General features: G+C 41.8%; 1 long non-coding RNA gene across 1 annotated transcript; it reads left to right on the top strand.

The window, feature by feature from the left end:
- Positions 1-352: 352 nt before the first annotated feature.
- LOC122436780 lies at positions 353-5,762 on the top strand. The gene is made up of 2 exons (XR_006268119.1): positions 353-666; positions 5,672-5,762. It is a non-coding gene; the product is annotated as an uncharacterized LOC122436780 (long non-coding RNA).
- The last annotated feature ends 16,939 nt before the right edge of the window (positions 5,763-22,701 follow it).

Below are 22,701 nucleotides of genomic sequence, written 5' to 3'. Positions count from 1 at the left end.
ATTTTTTGCCCACTCTTGTACAGTCAGTAAGGAAGAAACAGTAAAGATTCTCTATTATTTTTTAGAAAACTTTTCTTTAAATACTAACTTCAATAGTCGTCTAATTATCAGATGGATACAGGGACATCTCCTTATTATGAAATGTATAACATAGATTTTCTATTATATTTAAGAAAACTTTTCTATAAATAAGCCTTCCCAGGTGGCACCCATGGTAGGAAGAGAGCAAGTCTACCAATCCAGGAGCTGTAAGAGATGTGGATTCAGTCCCTGGGTGGGGAAGGTCCCCTGGGGGAAGGCATAGCAACCCACTCCAGTAGTCCTAATTTCTAAAGTCTTCTAATTACTCCATCAGCACCCATGCTACACCCCTGCCAGCTGTGCTTGACCTCACATTCCCCCTTGAAATAGTCCAGGTTCCCCTGGCCCTCTTTCCCTCCTGGTGACATTCCATTCACCCCACCTGTGTGCAGATTTCTGTGACCGCCCGCGCCCCCCCACTCTCCATCCTGTTCTGCCTCGTTCCCTCTGTTGTCCATCAGCTCTCAGCCTCCCAGACAAGAGCTCCTGACCTCCTAACCCCCATCACGCACCCCTTGCCTTCCCCCTCTACGCCCCTTTGCTGCCCATGTTATCTTCTCAGACTAGATCTCTGACACTCCACAGGTTTTGGTGGTGCCTCCTCTCTTCCAACTTCTCTGGGTGGACTCTCTCAACTACATTAGACTTTCTAGTCTAATGGACTGGAGGAGTCTTTCTACTTTCCACCCTTTCCAATGCCCTCCCTCCCCCATAAGCAGATGCATGGATTCAGCAATGGTTGTGATGTGTCACCTGTACCTTGGTTCCTGCTCCCTCCTCCACCATTTCTAAGCACATCTGCTACCCCCACACTGGACTCATCCCCTTGCGTCCACACTGCAGGTCCTAAGAATACTTGCTAGTGCTCTCTGTGGCCCTTTGCATCTGCCATTATCTTCTTGGACTGTAACCCCCACCACTAGCCAAGGTCCCTCCTCCTGGGCAGAGTCTCTGTGCACATGCTGGACCTCCACCCTCTCCAGCCCCTAGGAAGCGCAGAAGCACAGATCAGAGACCACTGCCCAGAGTCACCTCCACCTGATGTGACCTTGAGTCCCTCACATGGTGGTGAGCCTCCTCCTTCCTGGCCCCCATTTACTGCCACCAGTCCCTTCTCCTCCCATCCACTCTCCTGGAGCAACTGCAATCCCACAGATCACCTTGTGTGGCTGCCAGACTCCAGTGTGCGTCTCCCTTTGCACACTGGTTATACACTGAACTGACTCAGCCCCTGTCCTCCTTTTCTCCCACTCCTGTCTCCCACAAGACCCTCTACTTCACCTTCAACACTCCCTTCCACCTGCTAGTTCTGGGGCAATTCATGGGTCTTTTCCTTGATCTGTGCTCCCTCCTGCCATGATGCTCCACCTGTTGTCAGCCTCTTCCTCTTTAATACAGGGTAAGAGTCCTTCTGCTCTCCCCCACCTTTTCTGGTCCACCATTTTGGAGGTTGATGCTTCTATGAGCTTCTCTCTGACCTGTCATATCTGCCTATTATCCTACACTGACGCAGTTGTTTCCCACGGTCTTCAGTGGGCCAGTACCTCTGGCTACCACCTCATCCTCCCCAGGCCTTCTCTCACCACTCGTGTTTCCCTTGCTGGCTTCTTGTGTGCTTTGCTTTGCCTCCTGCACGGACTTCCTCAAGCCCTCAGTCCGTTACTAGGGGCAAAAGTTCCTAGATTCTCCATGTCCACTCCCACCTACACACTCTATCGCATCCCACACTTGGTGCAGGTCTTTACTGACCTTTTCAACAAGCCTCTCCTGCCTTCGACACCAGGCTCCACAGCGAGCCCTTCCTCACTATTAGCACCGCTCTTTACCACATTCTCCCTTGCTCAGCAGACTGCTGGGTCGCCTTTCCAGGTCTCTGCTGCTTTTCAGTTACTGCCTAAATAGCAAAGGAGCAGTCCTCCCCAAGCCCTGTGATATTCCTTCAGCTACCACTGTGAACCTTCCAGCTGGAGTCAGTTGTCTCCTCTGCTCTAAGTTCCCTTCTCCATCCATCACCTTCTGCTCACCCCAACATAGCCATCTGTCTCTTTGTTCAGAAACACTGTACTGAATCCATATGCCCTGCCCCACCAACTCCTGCTCACGCCCTGTGAACACAGTCTATGGTTTCCTTCCAGGCTCCCAACATGTCGCTCCCCATAACCTTTCATATCTCTATTCAGACTCCTCTGTTGCATTTTTTATGACACAGTGCTGAGGGAGCCTTTTCTCCTGACCCTCCTTCCTCTCACGGAGGCACTTTCTGCTCTTCTCTCGCTCTGCACAGCTGACGCCAGATCCACGCCACAGTTCTCAGTCTCACCCTTCACAGCTGTGGGCGCACCTTCCATCCTCCTTGTCTCCTCCTCCTCCTCCCTCCCGTGCAGGCATCTCACCCCAAACACTCTCCTGAACTATCCTCTCCATTGCCTCTGCCCCTTCCTTCAGTTGGAATGTCCCCTCCTTCCTGTTGCTCTCTGCTCACATACACACGACACACCATCTGTTCAAATAGGTCTCCCAACTTTCTCAGCCCTACTAAGAACACTCAGGCATCCTCAGCTTTGGGACCACCACAGTGGCACTTCACTTCTGACCCACTAACGGTAATTCCAACCCACCCAACCCCCCATAATTCAGCTACATTCACTTAGTGGCAGTCTGCCTGGTCCTGGGTCCTTTTCCTCTTTGTTTGACATTCTGGATTCTGATGCCTCCCTCTGCCTGACCTGGGGTATCATCTGCTCACCCGTCACCTCTCTGCCCCGCTCTCCACCTGCCTTCCCCCCAGTGATTCTCACCCGAGGATGCATGACCCCCAAGGCCAGCCTATCAGCAGCATCTCTGAGGATTGTTTTTGTGTTTTCTTTTTGGGTGATTTTGGGTTTGTTTCTGTTTGGAGCAGAGCACTGCTCACCCTCAGATGTTCTGATAGGCCTCCCTTGGGGGCCATGCCCCACCCACCCTGCGGGTGAAACCCCCGCCCCCCCGCCCACCCCGGGAAAGAATCACTGCTGTGGAAGGCCAGCCTGCCTCCCTGGGCTGCACTCTTCCCTTGCCCACCTCGGGCCTCCCATCAGCTGCCAGTGGCCCAGGTCCTCAAAGATCCCAGCACTGCTCCCCTGACACTGGTCGGGCACTGTCCTCCTGGAGCCACCTCATTCCCTTCCCTGTTAGCTCACGGACACCTGAGGCGCCCCAAACCCCAGTCTGCATTACAGCACTCTCTTGTTAAACCACACCCCCTGCCAACACTCCTCTCCCCACCCCTCACCCTTTATGACTCTCGGGCTTTGGAACAATATCTTTGGTGCAGACCTGTCCTCTTGGCACTTTGTCCATTAGCCCAGATTACCATTCTTCATTTCAGCCCTGTGACGCTGTCCCCCTGGGGAGCCTTACCCACCCGCCCCCCCCAGTCTTCCTGTCCCTCTGTGTTTCCACTGAGCAGACCTTTCCCTTCCTCCCTCCCTGCAGTGACTCCCCTTTGTCCTCTCTGTGTGGACTCCCTGGTCCTCCCAGTCCTCAACCTGTAGTCATCACCCCAACACTGGGCGTGTCATCACTCCAGAAGCTCAGTTAAAGCACATGATGTTCCAGTATCTGAAGTTGTCTCATAACCCCCCCACCCCCTCATCTTGATCCCAGACATCCCCCTCCCATGTTCAGCTCTGTCAAACCGGCCTGAACCCCAACCCAAACCCATTCCCTACCCACTCCTGATAGCCACCTCCCACCCTGTCCCCCGACCCCATCCCCAGCAGATCGGATCCATGGTACTGAAGAGCCTGGCTGAAAGTTCTCCCCTAGCCACGACATTCCAGGCACAGCAGCAGCCACTGCTCCCACCCACCACTAGCCACCCCTTTCTTTCCACGCCTCCCTCCACAAGCCTCAGCCCCCACTGGCTAGCCCCGTAACTCTTAAGTCCTTCTGGGTGGCCCGTCTGCCAGAATGCCTCTCTGCTACCTCCCCCTTCTCCTTCCCCCTGCTGCTGTCCAGCCTGTGGCCCTGCCCCTGCCCTCTGCTCTCCATCCTCCCCGGGTGCCTCCCATCGCCTGGTCTGTCTCTGCCAGGTGACCCTCCTGTCCTGCCACCTCAAGACCCGTGTGGACGTTCCTTCCTGTGACTTTTCCTCACGTGATCCACTCCTCCCCTTCCCCTCCCTGGCCTAGGGAGAGCGTCAGCCTCTCCTCTAGGCCCATCATCTCCTCTCCATCCTCCCTGATGCCTCTCATCACTGCCCTGGGTCATCCCTTCTCCATAGGGGGTGCTCCGTCCTGGGGCCTGCTCTCCCAGCTCACACTCCTTCCATCCCCTGCCCTGCCCCCTTCTCTCCAGAACCACCCACTGTCTCTGGTTCAGTCCTTCCGTAGCTCGGGCCACGGTTTCCCTTTAGGCTCCCTTTTCCTTAGCCTGGCACTGGCTCTTCTCGTCTCACTTCCCTTTTCATCCAGCCACTGCTCACAGGACTGACACCAGGCCCCTACCTTCCCCCCTGCTCCCTCCTTCTCCTCCACTGCTCCCACCTCTCCTCCTTCGGACCCTGGAATGCACCCCTGCCCTGCACCATTGCCTTGCTCTCCCACTCCCTGATGACATGATCCAGCTCTCCCCTCTGCCCTCTTTCCCTCTCAGCTGTGCTTTAAGACTCTTCTGGTTCTCCATCCCATTCTGCCTGCCCCTCTGTTCCCCACATCCAGCCTCCTGATCTGAGCCCCCAAGCCCAGGCTCCACCATCCTGCCCTCCGCTCTCTCTTGCTGTGCCTCTGTGCCTCCCCCGGTTTCTTCTCTGACTAGACCTATGGTTTGAAGGTCCCTGTTTTTCCCCTGGCTCCCTGTGTGGAGTCTCTCTGCCACATTCTAGGCCTCCACCCTTTAGAGGTCCCTTGTAAATGACAGAAGCACTGTTGATACCACTTTAATTCCCGGCCACTCCTCTGCCAATTCTATTTGCTACCCACACTGGACCCCATCCACTTGAGTCCACCCTCGAGCCCCCGAGGCCTGCGGTGTTTCTGTGCAGGCTCTCTCGTCTCTCCCTGTGCAGCGCTGCCCACGTCACCAGTCGTCATGGCCCCTGTCTCCAGCTGCTCCTGGGAGCCTTGGGTCCTCACCCAGACCAGGCCATGGTCTTTAGGCTCCCTTTTCCTGTCTCAACTTCCTTCCTCTCCTCTCTTCCCTCTTAGTCAAGCCATTGGCCACAGTTCTTTACCCCAAGCTGCCGCTCCCTCCTCTTCTTCCTTCCCTGGCCGCCACTGCTTCCACTTCTTCTCCATCAGCACCCGTGCTACACCCCTGCCAGCTGTGCTTGACCTCACATTCCCCCTTGAAATAGTCCAGGTCCCCCTGGCCCTCTTTCCCTCCTGGTGACATTCCATTCACCCCACCTGTGTGCAGATTTCTGTGACCGCCCGCGCCCCCGCACTCTCCATCCTGTTCTGCCTCCTTCCCTCTGTTGTCCATCAGCTCTCAGCCTCCCAGACAAGAGCTCCTGACCTCCTAACCCCCATCACCCACCCCTTGCCTTCCCCCTCTGTGCCCCTTTGCTGCCCATGTTATCTTCTCAGACTAGATCTCTCACACTCCACAGGTTTTGATGGTGCCTCCTCTCTTCCAACTTCTCTGGGTGGACTCTCTCCACTCCATTAGACTCCCACCCTTTCCAGTGCCCTCCCTCCCCCCATAAGCAGATGCATGAATTCAGCAATGGTTGTGACGTGTCACCTCCACCTTGGTTCCTGCTCCCTCCTCCACCATTTCTAAGCACATCTGCTACCCCCACACTGGACTCACCCACATGTGTCCACACTGCAGGCCCTCAGAATTCCAATTTGCCAGCTACTTTTTAAGTGCCAATGATATGTTCATGAACAAAACAAAGGGCAAAGATCTGGGTTTTGTTGCCTACATCCTGATATGAGGAGAAAGAAAATCAGCAAACAAATATAAATATAATGTCAGGTGGTGAAAGTGTTATAACAAAAAAATTAGATGATGCAAGAGCATTAATGAATAGGGTAGTGAAGCCTCTCAAGGTTACATCTGAGCAAAGTGGAAGGGAAGAACCAAGCTGTAAGATATCTGCATGGAGAGTTTCATAGGTAGAAGGAATAATTAGGGCAAAGCCTTGAGGTGGAACTACGTTTGGCTTTGTTCACCACAATGAATGAAAGTAGTCTGGCAGGTGAAATAAAATGACACTAAAAAACAGAAAATAGATACAGGAAAAAATAAAAAGAAAAGTAGACAGATGGGACAGATTGAAAACAAATAGCAAGATGGAAAATGTAAATCAACCACATCAATAATTACATTAAATACATATGGTCTAAGCCAATTAAAAATCAGAGATTATCAGTCTGGTTAGAAAATTGAGACAACAATGTGCTATGTAGAAAAAAACAGACATCTACAAGAATCTTAAATAAAGATTCAGAGAGATCAAAAGCAATAAAATGGCAAAAGATATGTCATGTAATCACTAACCATAAGAAAACAAGTATGGCTTTACTAGTATCAGGCAAAAGAGACTTCAAGACAAGAAGCATTACCAGGTATAAAGAGGTACATTTTATAACATTAAAAATGTAAATTCATCTGAAAGACATAAAAATCATTTTTATTGTGGGAGAAGATACATAACATAAGATTTACCATTTGCCCACTTTCAGGTGTAGAGTTCATGACATTAAATACATTCACAATGTTGTCCAACCTTGGCACCATTCATCTCCAGAACATCATCATCTTCCCAGATAAAAACTCTATACCCATTAAACAATAACCTCCCATTTCCCCTTGCCCCAACCCCTTCACTACCACCATTCTATTTTATATCTCTAAAACCTGACTACTTTAAGTACCTTATACAAGCATATGATATTTGTCTTTCTGTCTCTGGCTTATTTCACTTTGCACATCTTCAGGGTCCATCCATATTGTGAAATGTGTTAAAATTTCCTTCCTTTTTAAGACTAAACATTATTTCAATGCATGTATATACTATATTTAGTTTATCCATTCATCTGTCAAGGGACATTTTGGTTGTTTCCACTTTTATGCTATTGTGAATAATGCTGCTACAAAAATGATCATACAAATATCTATTCAATTCCCTGCTTTCAATTCTTTTGGGCATATACCCAGAAATGGAATTGCTGGAGGATATAGAAATTCCATGTTTATTTTTTGTGGGACCAGACATACTGTTATCCACAGGGGCTGCACCATTTTACATTTCCATCAGCAATACACAAGAGTTCCAATTTCTCCAAACTCTCATCAATACTTGTTATTTTCTGTTCTTTTTAAAATATGTAATAACTATCCTAATGGGTGTAAAGTATCTCATTGTGGTTTTAATAATATTCTCTAAAGATTAGTGATTTGGAACAGATTTAATCCTTGTTGGTCATCTGTATATCTTCTTTTGAGAAATGTCTATTTAGTTCCTTTGCCCATTTTTTTTTAAATTGGGATTGTTCTTTTTTTATTGTTAGTTGTAGGAGTGCTTTATATGCTCTATATTAATCCTTTATTAGGTATATAATTTGCAAATATCTTCTCTTATTCCATTGGTTTTTACTCTTTTGAGGTCCTTCAATGCACTTATAATAATCTTAATGAACTTCAAAATACAGGAAGAAAAAAACTGACTGAATTAAAAAGATAAGCTAAAATCTATAATCACAGTTGATTCCTTTGACATTCCTCTCTCAGAAACTGATGGAAACACTAGGCAAAATATCTGTCAAGATAAAGATTTGAATAACAAAGTTGACCTAATTGACATTTATTTTTAATTTTAGTAACACATTTCTAAATAACCCATGGGCCAAGAATAAATCAATTTTGATTTAATTGAATAGCAATAAAAATACAACATATTAAAATTTGTGTGATGCAACTAAAGCAGTGCTTAGTTAGGAAATTTATGCATTTAAACACATAGGAAGGAAAGAATGTGTAAAAATACTGATCTAAAATTCTACAGTAAGAATCTAGAAAAAGAGCAAATAAAAACCAAAGTAAGTAGGGGGAAGAAAACAAAAATATTGGGGCAGAAAACAAAGAAATAGAAAACAAACATCAAGAAAAGTTAGCAAAATCAAAAGACAGTTGTTTGAGAAGAATAAAAATAATGATAAACTTCTAGTGGGCAGAACAAGAGATCAAGATAGGAAGTATATTTCTGGCTTAGATACAGAGAGTTACAAGACACTATCACTCTCACCATAATAACCAAGACAAGGCAGATCAGATAAACTATAAAATAATAGGTTTATAAGACCAATCAAAATACTGAGCACATAAGTAACCCAAACACCAGAATTTGAGGAGCCATATTATGTAGGAAAGGAAAAACCTCCAGATGTTCTCATCCCAGGCAGAAATGTGAAATGCTATCACAGGAAGTATTAGGATTCAGTTCAGTTCAGTTCAGTCGCTCAGTCGTGTCCGACTCTTTGCGACCCCATAAATCGCAGCACGCCAGGTCTCCCTGTCCATCACCAACTCCCTGACTTTACTCCAACTCACGCCCATCGAGTTGGTGATGCCATCCAGCCATCTCATCCTCTGTTGTCCCCTTCTCCTCCTGCCCCCAATCCCTCCCAGCATCAGGGTCTTTTCCAATGACTCAAATCCTCACATGAGGTGGCCAAAGTATTGGAGTTTCAGCTTAGGATACAAGGTAATAAATAAAAGCAATTGTATTTTTGTATCCTATCATCAAAAACTTAGAAAATAAGTTTTCCACTTAAAAAGCATCCAAAATGTATAATACTTTTGAATACATCTAACAAAAAACTCAAGACATGTATATTGAAATTCAGATCATTCTGTGAAAGACTAAAGATTTCTTACATAAATGGATAGAGATAAACCATATTCAGAGATTAGAAGACTCAATAATGCTAAGATGTTAATTTTACACAAATTAATATAGAGTCAATGTAATTCCAATAAAAACCCTAGAAGAATTTTGTAAAAAATTAACAAATATGTCATAAAATTATATGATTCTATAAATGACTTAAAACAGCCAAACATCATTTTTTAAAAGCACAATAAAACTATATTGATACCATTATTTGACTTCAAGACTTTAATATAAAGCTACCATGATTATGTGGTATAAATGTAGTGTTAGTGTAATGATAGACAAAAAAATCTGTGTAAAGAAAACAGTGAGGGTATATATATGATCAAAGATATTTTTGACTAAAGTATAATGTCATGACAATTCAATGAGGAAAGGAAAATATTTTCAACAAACAGAACTGAAACAACAAGACACATCCTTATGGAAAAGCAAATAAACTTCACCCCCTATCTCACTCAATATACAAAAACTAATTTGAGATGTAAACTAAATGTAAAAACTAAACTTGTAAAACTTGGAGAAGAAAAGATAAAGAATATTTTAATCACCTGTGGCATACAAAGATTAAATAAGGTACCAAAAATCATTAACCATAAAAGAAAATATTGAGTAGACATCATCAATATTGAAGACTTGTCCTTGACAAAATATACCATTTAAGCAAATAAAAAGGCAGATCAGTGGACTGCAAGGAACTCCTATAGTGTATACACAGAACAAAGGATTTGAATACGGAGTATAAAAGAAACGACTACAATCAATAATAAGAAGAAAAATGACCCAATTTTTTCAAATGGGCAAAAGATTGAACAGACAATTTACAAAAAAGATACACAAATGGCCAATAAGCACACAAAAAGTGCTCATCAGAGAAATGCAAATTTAAACCAGAATGTGGTTTAAATGTGGTACCATCTTACACACAGTTTTTTTAAAATGGCTTAAATTAAAATACTGACAAAATCATATATTGGTGAGAATGTGTAGTAACTGGAGCCCTCATATACTGCTGGCAGGAGTATAAAAATGCTACAACCACTTTCAAAACTAGCAGTTTCTTATAAAGTGAAACATAAATTTACTCTGATTACCTCGCAGTTCCTATTCTAGATATTTACCTAACAGAAATAATGACATATGCCAAGACAAATGCTTGTACAGGAATGCTTGTAGGGACCTTATTCATATTAGTCAAAAAATGGGAACAATGAAAAATCTCAACAAGAGAATACAGTAAAAACGAAAAACAGCCATGGTATTTTCATACCATGGGTTAATATTCAGCAGTAACAAAAAAGAATGGGTTATTGATACAAGCAACAATTGGATGAATTTCAAATGTCTTATGTTGAGCCAAAAAAGGCTGAACACATAGCTTTATTATTCCATGAAATCCAGAACAGACAGAACAAATATGGGTATGAAAAATCAGAATGGTGATTGCCTATTGGGTTGGGAAATATTCAGATATATATGTATATCTCAATAAGAAAAAAAGTGAGAATTAGAAAGAGGGAGAGAGAGAAATAAAGAGGATGAGAAACAGAATAGGAAAAGAGAATTTGAGATACCAAGTAAGAATAACTCTTTTGGAAAGTTCTGCTATAAAGAGACTCAGGGGGAAAAAAAAATGGAGCAGGAAGGGAATATGGGGTCTAATTAATGTTGTTTTTATGAAGTCAGGTGATATTTCAGCACCTTTGTGCCATGATTCAGAAAAGGAGTACATGAAAATGCAGGGTAAAAAGACCCAAACACAAAAGTGGCATTTTTAAGAAGGTGAGATGAGGTGGATTCAGCATTAAGTACAGGGACTTTTCAGACAGGTTTATGAGCAATCATCCTGATCTCTTTAAACACCCCAAATTAAAAGAGATAATGCATTTAAAATGTTTAATACAGTGGTGGCAGATACACAACTGCCAAACACAAACACACACACACACACACACACACACGCTACTATCACTCCTTTTTCTTTTGGGTGATTTCACAATTTACACTTCTTCCAGCATGCAAATAAAGAAAAGTTTGTCACTAAGGTTGATAAATTTGGGTTAAGGGATTGTCACAGAGGGTTTTCAAAAGACAAGCACTGCATAGAGAGGAAATGTAAAAAACTTCTTGGTCCAAGGCAGGTTCAAGAGCTGAATTAAGGTTACAGAAGAATAACTGGTAATCACCCTTTTCTCATTTGGAACAGATTGAAAACTCCAACTCTTCCACTAATGTTACAAATATCCTAAACTGCCTGTGATTTCTGTAAGCCTCACTGGTTTAGAATTAATATCACTATAGCTCCATTCTCACCACTTAGGACTGCCTCTCTCTCTCTCACACACACACACACACACACGCACGCGCACACGCACACAGCCTGTGTTCAACATTCACAAATACCCACAGCTTGAGATTAATAGTCAGGAATTAGGAGGGCAGAAACCTGCGATAAAAGCCACATGTGAAGGCCAAAGTGGATTTTTAATACTGGGGACAACAAGCATTAACTAATTTTTCCTACTGGAGTGCCCTGTCCTTTAGTCTCTATTTCTGTTCCTAATTGTTCCTGCAGGTAGTAGGTTAACATGGAACGTACTTAGAGAAGGAAGCAATTGAATATGGCATAGACACTGAAAGAAAGGGCTCAATAAAAGAGCAGCATGCGCTCTAATCTGGCCTTTTACAACATCCACTATCAAAGAGCTTTGGGGGTTTAAGGGGATTAGATACCATAACCCATCTGTCAGGTCATTATGTAAGGAAATGCTCCTGCTGTTTTCAAGGGAAGATGCCCTACTGTATATTATTACCATTAAGCGTTTACAGAGTACTGTAGGCTTGCGAAACACTTTCAAGGCATTTTTATTTGTTGTTCCTCACAAAATGCTGTCAACTCCAAGAATTACAAACAAATGATGAAACTGCGGTTCAGTAATCTGATGGCAAAAGTCTCGGTCACCCAGGGAGCAGCAGGAGCTGCAAGGGGAACTTGGAACCATGAGAAAAGGCAATACTTCCTGTCTCCCTCCACCTGAAAATACGCCAATGGCTTTATTTTTTTTGCTTGCTTGTTTCCTTTTTTTAAGTCAACACCTTTTCTCCTGTGTTTTCCTGCAATCTTATGCATTATTTCATAACAAATACTTACGGGTTATTTTCGGTAGACATAGGATGTATCTTAACAACAGCTGTACATCGGTGATTGACATTGTTCCATATGGGAGGAGAAGCAGGATGCATTCAAGCATGAGCATGTATAAAGATGGCCTGATATATCATAGCTATCATTTACAAAACTGGAGATCCCAAATCTAAGGCATAATGAGGCAAAAATGAAATACTACATGTCCATTCATCCATATTGCTCATAATTTACTAGAAAAAAATTTAGTTTTCCAGTAAACCTTAAGGAAGCTACTTAGTATACACGGAAAAAATATAAAGATGCCTGCTGGAAAATAGCAAAGCTATCTAATATGGGCTTCCTAGAGAGCTGTAACATGTCACAATAATGTGGATGCAGTTACCTGACTATGTTTATTTTTCTGAGATTCTCCTCTGCTTTTTAAAACAAAATTATGGGAGTCATTTTTGTGAATTTTGCAATTGAGAGATTGCAGTTTTTCTTTGAAAAGGAATTAATTCCTATTTAAAATAAAGGAATGATAGTATTTATATATTTAGACCTTAATGTTATAAAATATATTCCTCAACTGTGCCAAATTTTAAAGATACTGATCAAACTGGAAGACAATTGAAACTGTTTTGTATCTTCTAAAAGTTATATCTTCCCCACATTGAGAAGTGGTGGGGTCATATATTCTTTATCATGAGCTAGTAAAAATGATTACCAGTATTCAGTTAGCTCTTAAGCACATATCATATGCCGGATACAATCCCTTACCTAAGGAGTTCACAGCCTGATCAAAGAGATGAGATATATTCATATATAACTTTACTGCGTGGTAAAAAGTGGTGGTTCCATCTGTGAATTATAGGTAAACTACTCTGGAGCTTGAGGGAAGGTAAAGCTTCACGGGGTTATCATCTCATTCACTGGGGGAGCCAAGAGGAGGGGTGTAGGTAAGCTTTACCTGATAAATTTCAATTGAGACAGTCCTCCAAGGATGGGCAGACAGGAAAGTAGGATATGGGGCATTCCAGAAGAAGGTAATGAGGCAGAGAAGGTCAAGGAGCAGAGACGGGACTTGTCGTGGAGCACTAACAGTAGCTGGTAGATGTTCAGAGTAACTAGGTGGTTAGACAGGATCAGAGCTACTAGTACAAGGAAGTAGGAGAGAAGACAAAGGCAGACCAATCAGTGCCATTGTTCACAAATTTGGTTAGTTTTCAGCTTTAAGAAATTCTAACTGAGGTGGCCTAGGGTACAGCCTTTGAATCTATAGCTATAATAATCCACAGGTGATGTGATACACAACAAAGCCGGGAGCCACTACTTTCAATTCCTCTCATTCAGGTTGTCTCTTCTTTTCATACCCATCCTCATTGTCCATCTCATGTCCTCATTACTTCTCACCTAGATGTCAGCAATACCTTCTGCCTCACTTCCTTGTTATTGCTGGAATCATGTTCCTAAATTGTACGTATACTCCTCACCACCCTACTTAACACCACTGATGACTCCCTGCTGCCTATTAAACAAAAGACATGGTATGTACTTGGTTAGCCAAAAGCAGACCTCTAACCCACCTTTTATCTGCTTCCAGCACAAACGCACACACATACACACACTCCCCCCACACATACCCACACATACACACATACCCACCCAGACATCCTCCCAACATTTCCTAAAGGCCATTCAGCCTCTGTTGCAATGTTCCATGCTCCCCTTCTCTCCCAGAAGACATACTAATATCATTTTGTCCCTGGGAATCTGTTCTAAAGGAATAATGTAAAATGGTAACTGTCTCTCTTTAGCCCCATCTCTGTCTTCCCACGGCCCTCTCTGGCTCCAGCTGTCAGGAGCTACTGGCAGTTCTCACTGTCTTCTGTGAATGGTCTCCCTCTACTTGATGCCTTCCTGCTAGCTGATTTTCCCCCTTTCTTTTCACGTCGCTGTATTTCATCCTTAAAGACCAATTCTGATGCCCCTCCCCTGGTGAGTCTCCTCCATTCCTCTAAGTAGGTTGCTCTTGCCCTCACCAGACTTCATAGCGGCTGGACTGTGTCTCCACTATCACACTCACCACACTGCATTGCAACGATTTATTCACAATCCATCGCTCTGTCAACCATGAGGGCCCAGAGAACTAGTAGTATTTCTTTCTAGCTAGGTGCTGTATCAGAGGCCTTCCTACATTTGTGAATAAATCAATAAATGGTTCGATTCAGAAGCAGTAACGTCTTCAACCAGAGGAGTTTTGAGGGCCGTTGCATAGGTAAATTTATAGGCTTGTTGCCTGTTAAACAGGAATGATGAAGCTGTGAAAGGTGTCGAAGACAAGGTCAAGCCTAGGTGATGGTGAGGATGATCCTGCAAAAGAAATTAGAAAACATAGGATGAGCAGGAAAGTAAAAGAAAAATATTAATGAATTCAGGCTGGGGCTTGAAGAAAACAAGGAGGAGAGTCGGTGTTCCATGCATAGATGCACTAGACATGGATGTGAGCTGCCGCATCTCTGTCTATGTGAGCTGAGGAATCTGTCTCTCCATGCTCTGCCTGGGATCCTCCATCTTTTGACTCTCACATTTGGGATGTAGTGTGGGTTACTATTAGTCATTTTATGACTACATGAGAATCAATAGATGTGTAACCAGTCTATTGAAAGGGTTGAATATAATGAGTACAAACAGGAAGCAGCTGTATTTTTCCTCCTACCACTGCCCTTTCAACATGTCAGATTCCCCTCTCCCATACCTGAATGACTTTGCAGGCAGTTCAGGTAACTTTCCAGTCATTTTCAGTAAAAAAAAAAAAAAAAAAAAAAATCAGTCCAATTTCAGTAATTATGACTCACTTCCAAGTAATAAAAGGTTCTGTTAAATGTGAAACTTTAATCTCACATCTCATTCAAAACTTCTCTTCTCTTCCCAGCATGATCAGACCCAGCCTGAGTTCAGAATCCTATAATAGAAAAGCTGGACATGATCTGTTCTTCTCCTTTCTCTCCTACCATCTACTATGGCTTTTCTAGAATTAGAGCAGGGAGAGATATGTTCAGAAAAAGGGACAAAATATTGTTATCTAGGCAACAATGTTTATACTTCTGTATTGTCTGTCCCTAATGCTTTATATACTATCTGTATATTCACATGTCAATTTTTTTGCTGGGGTCATTTGTGGGTACTTCAGACTCCCAGGCTGATATGGGCACTCTCCAGTTAATTTCTTATGATTCACACACACACACATGCACACACACACACACACACACACACACACACACACGTGTCCCATCTAAGCACCTGGATCCTGATTACATGGAGAACCTGCTCTATGAAAAATACTTGTTTGTGTGATACTGACTGATGTGAGCAGAGGCCTGTCTTAATGCGGCCACCTCCCCCTTCACAGGTGGCTCTGTAAGCCCCACAACATCTTGATGAACCATCACTCAATAACGAATAGTCTTTTTTGTCTCTGGGAGATCAGTATTGTTATAACATGAGAAGAGAGAGAGAAGAGAAACAGTCAGTCCTCAGTTTTTAAATTTTAAAGATTTGTGAAACTGATAGCAGAAATCAAATTGTGAATGCTAAAGCTCTTCCTCGCAAGAACCAGACTCTTTTTTGCAAGAAAGAGACTTTTTTTAATTCAAAAGCATAGTTTGGGGAATTGGGTAAGAAATAAAAAGGCAAAGCACTGGAAGAACTTGGGACATAAAGTTTATGCCATAAACACTAATTAGAAAGACCAAAAGTGAGTCAGGTTACTGCACTCCAGAGGAGATGAAGATTCAGGGGGCTGGAAGAGGAAAGACAGTAATGAAAGAGAATGTGACTAAGGGAAGAGGTCCCTGAGGCTCAAGACAGAGACCTGAGTCTAGAGGAAAAACAAAACGCACCCTGAAATTGCCTGGCCTTTGCCAGAGCAAAAGGTACGTGTTATGAGTACCATGAGGTAAAGCTGCTCAGTCGTGTCTGACTCTTTGCAACCCAATCGACTGTAGCTTGCCAGGCTCCTCAGTCCATAGAATTTTCCAGGCAAGAATACTGGAGTGGGTTGCCATTTCCTTCGAGGCATAGAAAATAGACTTTTGTCCCATGTCCATTCTAAGAGCATTCAGTGGACCACCACACGTCATTGATGCTAAGAAATTCTTTTGGCTGCTCTTTTATTACATCCAGGAATTTACTATTCACTGCAGTCTGCTTATCACCTGATTATCATGCCTATCTGTTCAGCCCTATCTGAATCATCCTTTATGGACAATCCACCTCCTCCCACTGATGCTCTGGAAGCTCAGGTCACTTGAGAGTTTCCAACAGAGTGCACTGGAGTCTTAGTGTGGTGAAATGACAGTGGCAGGAGAGGCTACCTGCCCCCAGCTTCTGCACATGGGTTGTATTGAGAGTTACTCTCACCCAATGCCCTTAGTAGCCCCCATGCTAAAACACCATCGTTATCATTGCTTCTCTTAGGATAAGGTCTAAACATATCAAGGTTTACCTAGGGGAAAAACACAACAACATCAACAATAAAACCTGACAACCTAAAAAGAGCAGAATACTGCAAGGTAAGTTTCTGTCTTATCACAGGTTGTGACACTAGCTATTGTGACAACTTTCACAACTAAACTCTGTGGGGAAATGGGCTTTCCTGGATAGTGGGCTTTCAAAGTACTTTCTCCCAAGGTCTCAAATATGAAGAGTAGTATAACAAGGCTATTTTATCATTTTCTAAAAACTCTAAGTATGTCAGATAAGTTTCTTAACCAAATCTTACAAGAGAAGAAGGAGGATATACAGAGGTGGTATAACTGTGAGGAATTCTAAAGTCAAATCAACACAGGTATTTAAAGAGGCTCTCTATTGAATTCAGTAATACTCAGTTTTCAAAATTAAATACCTAAAATTTATCAGGTCATAAAAAGTGTTCATAGTACATTCCACATTTCTCTAGATATTCACAAGCAAATATCTCAGTTCACTTAGAAATTTTTTCAGGATCTTTTGAAATCTATTTGTATTGACCATTTCAGAATCTATCATTATTGACCTCAGCAATCATAAGTCACAGCTCCTTCCATTGCTTTCCATAGCAATAAGCTAAAGCATGATGAAAAAACCTTTAATATTCAACAAATCTCTTACAGCTCTTGGGTGAGTGACTACAGTTTATATATTCTATTCATACCTATAGTTGCAAAGTATCTTTGTAGGCTACAGGGTGAGATATTGCTCAATAAAAATTTGTTTTCTTCTCTTTTATTTGTTAGCATTTTAACAAACATTTACTAAGAACTTACTCTGGTGTGCGAGGAACTGAAGACACAAAGATAAACGAGAGACAAGCCTTGCCTTTAGGGAGTTCATAATCGCTTTTATTTAGTGTATTTATGTCGTGTTCTCTTCTTTTTCTCTGTTCAATTTATCTAGATAAACGGGGTGTGCCTGTTAAACTTTGCATTCATACTTGCGTTGCTGTGTTTGAGGTGAAATCTGATTCTCCCTCCCTCTCTTGGTGGCTGTCCACATGAATGTCAGAGGTCTATTTTCTTTTTCTGGTCTTCTCCCTCCTTTCATTTCAAACTTCTTTATATTTCTTCTCCTTTACTTAGTGAGTAAAGTGAAAGTATATTTTGTCTTATTTTTGTTAGATTTGTTAGATTTTTGTGTTCCCTAATCACAAATCTTAATTTTTACACTTAAAATGTCTCTTTACTACTTAGGTAGCCCTTAGGTCAGGGGGCTTCCTGGGTAGCTCAGCTGGTGAAGAATCCACCTGCAATGCAGGAGACCCCAGTTCTAACCCTTGGTCAGAAAGATCCCCTGGAGAAGGGATAGGCTACTCACTTCAGTATTCTTGGGCTTCCCTGGTGGCTCAGGTGGTAAAGAATCTGCCTGCAATGTGGGAGACCTGGGTTCGATCCCTGGGTTGGGAAGATCCCCTGGAAAAGGGAAAGGCTACCCACTCCAGTATTCTGGCCTGGAGAATTCCATGGACAGAGTAGCCTGGCGGGCTATAGTCCATGAGGTTGCAGAGTCAGATGCAACTGAGCAACTGAGAACAGCACAGCACAGGCCTTAGGTAAACATCCCCCTACACAAGTCAGTAGAACTCAACAGAAAAGCAGGCTTTCTACCCTCTGAGTTAACAACTTGGAGGTTGTTTTCATATCTAGATGCTTGGATTATATCCCAAAATAATTTCTTATGAAATATAATGATAATAATAAAAACTCATAAATAATAGAGGATGATTACATTCATTTCTCATTTCTACCCATTGTCTGATAACATATTTTTCACTCAATGATTTTCATTAGACTTGACCTCATTTCTTTTATGTTCTTAGTATGTGGGCCAGAATAAAGGTATTTAATTTGAGAGCAGTAAGAAATGCCCATAAAAGAAATCAGGAAATGTACAGATTTTGAGCAAGAAGAAAAATACTGTCATACCTAGAAAATAACATAAGAGCAAACCTGGCTCAATCACCATTTCACTGTATTTCATGCCTTTACATAATTAACTGCCACATTCAAAATGAGATCAAGTTTACGTGTACATTAATTACACCCTATCTTGTGAAACTCCAAATTTCAAAAGATTAGTTTATGCACCTTATTCATTCTTATTTGGGGACTCTTTATTATGAAGCCTTACCCTATCTTAGGTCCAGAGTACTGAGTGAATATATTATCAACTGGTTTCTCTTGAAAACTTCGCCTCCTCCGATCCACTTTATGCACTCCTGGCCACAGCCGTAAGCTGCTGCAGCTCCCAGCCTCTCTAACGCCGCCCAGCAAGCATGTCTGACCTCTGTCTGTGGGGACCTTCGATCCTTTGTTCTGACAGCTGCCTTCTCTCCACGTTGTGTGATGGGAGAAGTTTGAAAGCTCTTTGGTCACAGGTCTGCGTTTGGATTTTAAACTGAAGATGGATTGTACCACTTCACCACGGCCTAGTGCATCTGTGTAGCTCCAGTTCTCTCGGCTCTTCTTGCCCAACAGTCCTTACTGGCTTCATGCTCAACTCACACCATGGGACTAAAATGATTCAATTCAGTTGAAATATTTGGAATATATACTCTATGCCACACAATCAGATAGGTATTTAGAGATACAAAATGAAAAGACAGCAGCCTTATTTTAATTAATTGTCACACAATTTACTAGGAGTGTAGAGGTTTTGACTTTAGAAATGTATATAAGCCTTAACATAAAGGACAAAGGCAGTTAGTAATGAGGACGTTAGGGGCAGGTGGAGATTTTGACAGATTTCAAGTAAAGGGAATAGCATTTTACAAAAGGAAAAGCAAGGCGGGAACCAGCAAAGCCTCTTCCAAGAATTGCATGAAACAAATGCTACAGATAAACAAAGAGGCTCAGAAAAGCTTAAGATAAAAAGAGGCTTAAAAACTCTTGTAAAAGGCTTAAGATGACAGAACAAGTATTAGATTTAGAATTAATACTCAGGTCTATCAGACTCCAGAGCCCATGCTCTCCACATTATTGCCCCAAACAGAATGAAATTCACTATCCATATTACACATATGTAGCAACAGGATATGCCTTCTTAATTCTTAATTCCTTGAAGGTATTGTACTTCCCATAATATAGTCAATCTAATTTAAACTAGCTTCCTTTCCAATCACTCTATTGAAATAGCGCTTGTGAAGGTCAGAGACAGCCCCAGGTTGACCAATTCACCTCTCTTCTCATCTCACTCCCCATTGTCTGTGCAACTTTCATCTCCTTGAAACAATTTCTCCTCTTGGCACCTGTAACTCTTCCTACTCCTGGTTTTCCTTAGACCTCAGTGGCTGCTCATTTCCAGTCTCCCTTGCTATCTTATCTCTTGCACTACCTCTAATGCAGGAGTATTCAGGTTATGAGTAAAGACTCATAGACAGACTACTCTCTATATGCTTTCATTTCCAAAGTGAATTTATTCCAACGCCATGGTTTTAAATATCTCCAGCTTTGACCACCAATATGACAGAGAAGCGGCTCGCAGAGTAGACTCTGAGCCAGACTTCCTGGATGGTAATCCTAGATCCACCGACTAACGTAAGCTGGCTTATCTTGGGTTAGTTGCTTAATCTTTCTGTGCTTCAGTTCTCTCATTTGAAAATGGATAGGAAAGTAGTAGCTATTTTTATATACAACAATCTTCCTAATAATTCCACTTGAATATCAAATCTCACATGTTAAAAATAAACTCTGTATTCCCCAGCCCCCCACAAACCTTTCCTCTTCGTGTTAGTAAATGTTGGTAAACCATACACTCAGGTGTTCGAGTCAAAAAAATCTAAAACCATCCTTGATTCTTTCCCTTTACTGATTCCCAACACCAGCAAGTCTTACTGCTCTACCTCTCAAATATTTTAGATTTCTCCTATATTCTTCATCTTCATCTTCGCTTTCAATGAAAAGAGAATGAAAGCTACTAACATTAGCAGCCTCCCAAATGTCCTTCCTATGTTCACTCTTTCCATCCTACAATGTCATCTACAAAGCAGTAAAAATGATCTTTCTTCAAAGGTATACTAGCACCTCACTTTTCTGCTTAAAAGCATCCAGTGGCTTTTCATGGAACTTAGTAATAAGCATCCAGCCTCCACACCATGGCCTATATAGCCCATGTGACTAGTTCCTTTTTCTCCATTCTCGTCTGCACTGCCCTCCCTGACTTGTCACCGGCCAATCCCTGCCTCTTGTCACAGCCTTTCTCTGTTCCTTAAACACATCTTGTACTTTTCAAGGACTTTGACTTTTTTGGGCCATCCTTCCACTGGCAGAGATATTTTACCTTGAATCTCCAGTACTTATCAGACTGCCTGGAACATAGTGTGTGTTCTATTAATAGCTTTTTGATTGATTGACTGATTGATGGGTCTGCAAGTCAAAATTTTATTCTTTTAATATGTATTTTAAATTCTTTGGGGGAATTTTCTATATAAAGAATTCTGAAGTAAAATATTTTTAAATGTGCAGAATAATTCCTAAGCTACAACTTTAAAATAGGGATTTTGCAGTTATAAGCGTGTGTGTATGTGTATGTACATATATACATGATCTTGGGATGTTTTTATGTATACGTTTTAAAAAGTAAGTGACTCACTGAATCCATGAAATTTGTTATAATCTGAGGTAACTATGTGTAGTATAGAGTTAGTCCCAGAATGTTAAATATAATTACTGTTTTTCCAAAATTAAGTACGAAAGGACACGAGCAGTACCAGACCTCAAGGGCACAGTGACACAGGGCAATGCCTCCTTGTGGCATTAACATTCCTAACACATGCCTGTCAACAGTCCCAACAGCAAGCTACAGAAAGCATGCAAATATTTACACAGAATTCATAAAATCCTCAAGCTTCTTGCTACAAAGGCTTCTAAAAGTAAGTCTCATATAAATAAGTACTTTGGGTGTATTTTTGTTTCTGGATTTTCCTAAATTTAAAATCACATGAAAATAACTTTCCTAAAAGCATAGAACTGATGCATTTATTTGTAGCCATGACCTTTTTTTTTTCCCTGCTTCTGCCCTCACCCTGGTAAATGCCCCCCAGAGGTTGACAAGTATCTAAAGATCCATAAAACATGAATTTAATAAGTATAATAAATCATTTGTCACTGACATTTTTAAGATTTGGCCTTATCGAATTTTAACTGATAGGTTTTGCAGGTCCTCCTGCTGTTATATGGAAGCAATATAAGTTTAATATTTAGTTACTGCAACCTAAAGACACTGTCTTACTCAAGTATGAAAACCTTAAGAGGAAATAGTGTCCCTAAAGTATTTAAGGCAAGACTTTAAGCCACAAAATCCAGCAAAATTTCCAATTAAAGTTAATCACAATTAATTCTTTGAAAGTTCCACTTTTAGGTCAAGTGTCAGTTGTTTGTAGTCAGAGTTGCCATTCCATTTAATAGTACTAAAATCTCCCTGAGGAAAATTTCCAGATATACTAGTTCTCTTAAAGTCAGATATCTTTCATCTTAATTATTTTCAAACAATATAAACATTAAAAATCCACCATTCACACATGTAAAACTCTTACACTTTTACTTAGTGTCATTAAATCAGATGGAGCAAATATTTCCTGTTGAAAATTATTCCTGACAGGACAAACAATGTCAATATTCAGAAACTCAAACATGGGTGATAAATGAAATCATAATGAAGAAACATATTGTACATAGAAAATATCTGAAGGCTAAATATGATCTCTATAAAACTCATCAACTGCCATAACCCTAACTAATCACTGGACCTCATCCATCATGTTTAGAGGCAGATAAAGTAATAGATTCCTAAGTAAAGCACAGACACGATTCTATCACTTACAATGTAAAATTGCCACTTAATGTATTTTTGTAAAATGTGCTTATGTTGCTCTCTCTTGGTGAAAAAGTGGTACTGTTCAAATTGATTGCCACTGATTTTTTAAAAACTTTTTAAAAAGGTTTTCTTGTTAAGAGAAACAGTTTGTTTTGAAACAGCACTTTCAGTACCATTTGCACAAATTGAAGTGCTAATTGCTAACCTTAGAACAGCTAGGACTACTTTAAATAATTCTGAGTTTCTAAATTGACATGAA

This window comes from Cervus canadensis, chromosome 2, assembly GCF_019320065.1.
Source record: "Cervus canadensis isolate Bull #8, Minnesota chromosome 2, ASM1932006v1, whole genome shotgun sequence".
Taxonomy (NCBI): domain Eukaryota; kingdom Metazoa; phylum Chordata; class Mammalia; order Artiodactyla; family Cervidae; genus Cervus; species Cervus canadensis.
The sequence above is the reverse complement of the archived record's forward strand: the minus strand, read 5'-3'. Positions and strand labels throughout refer to the sequence as shown.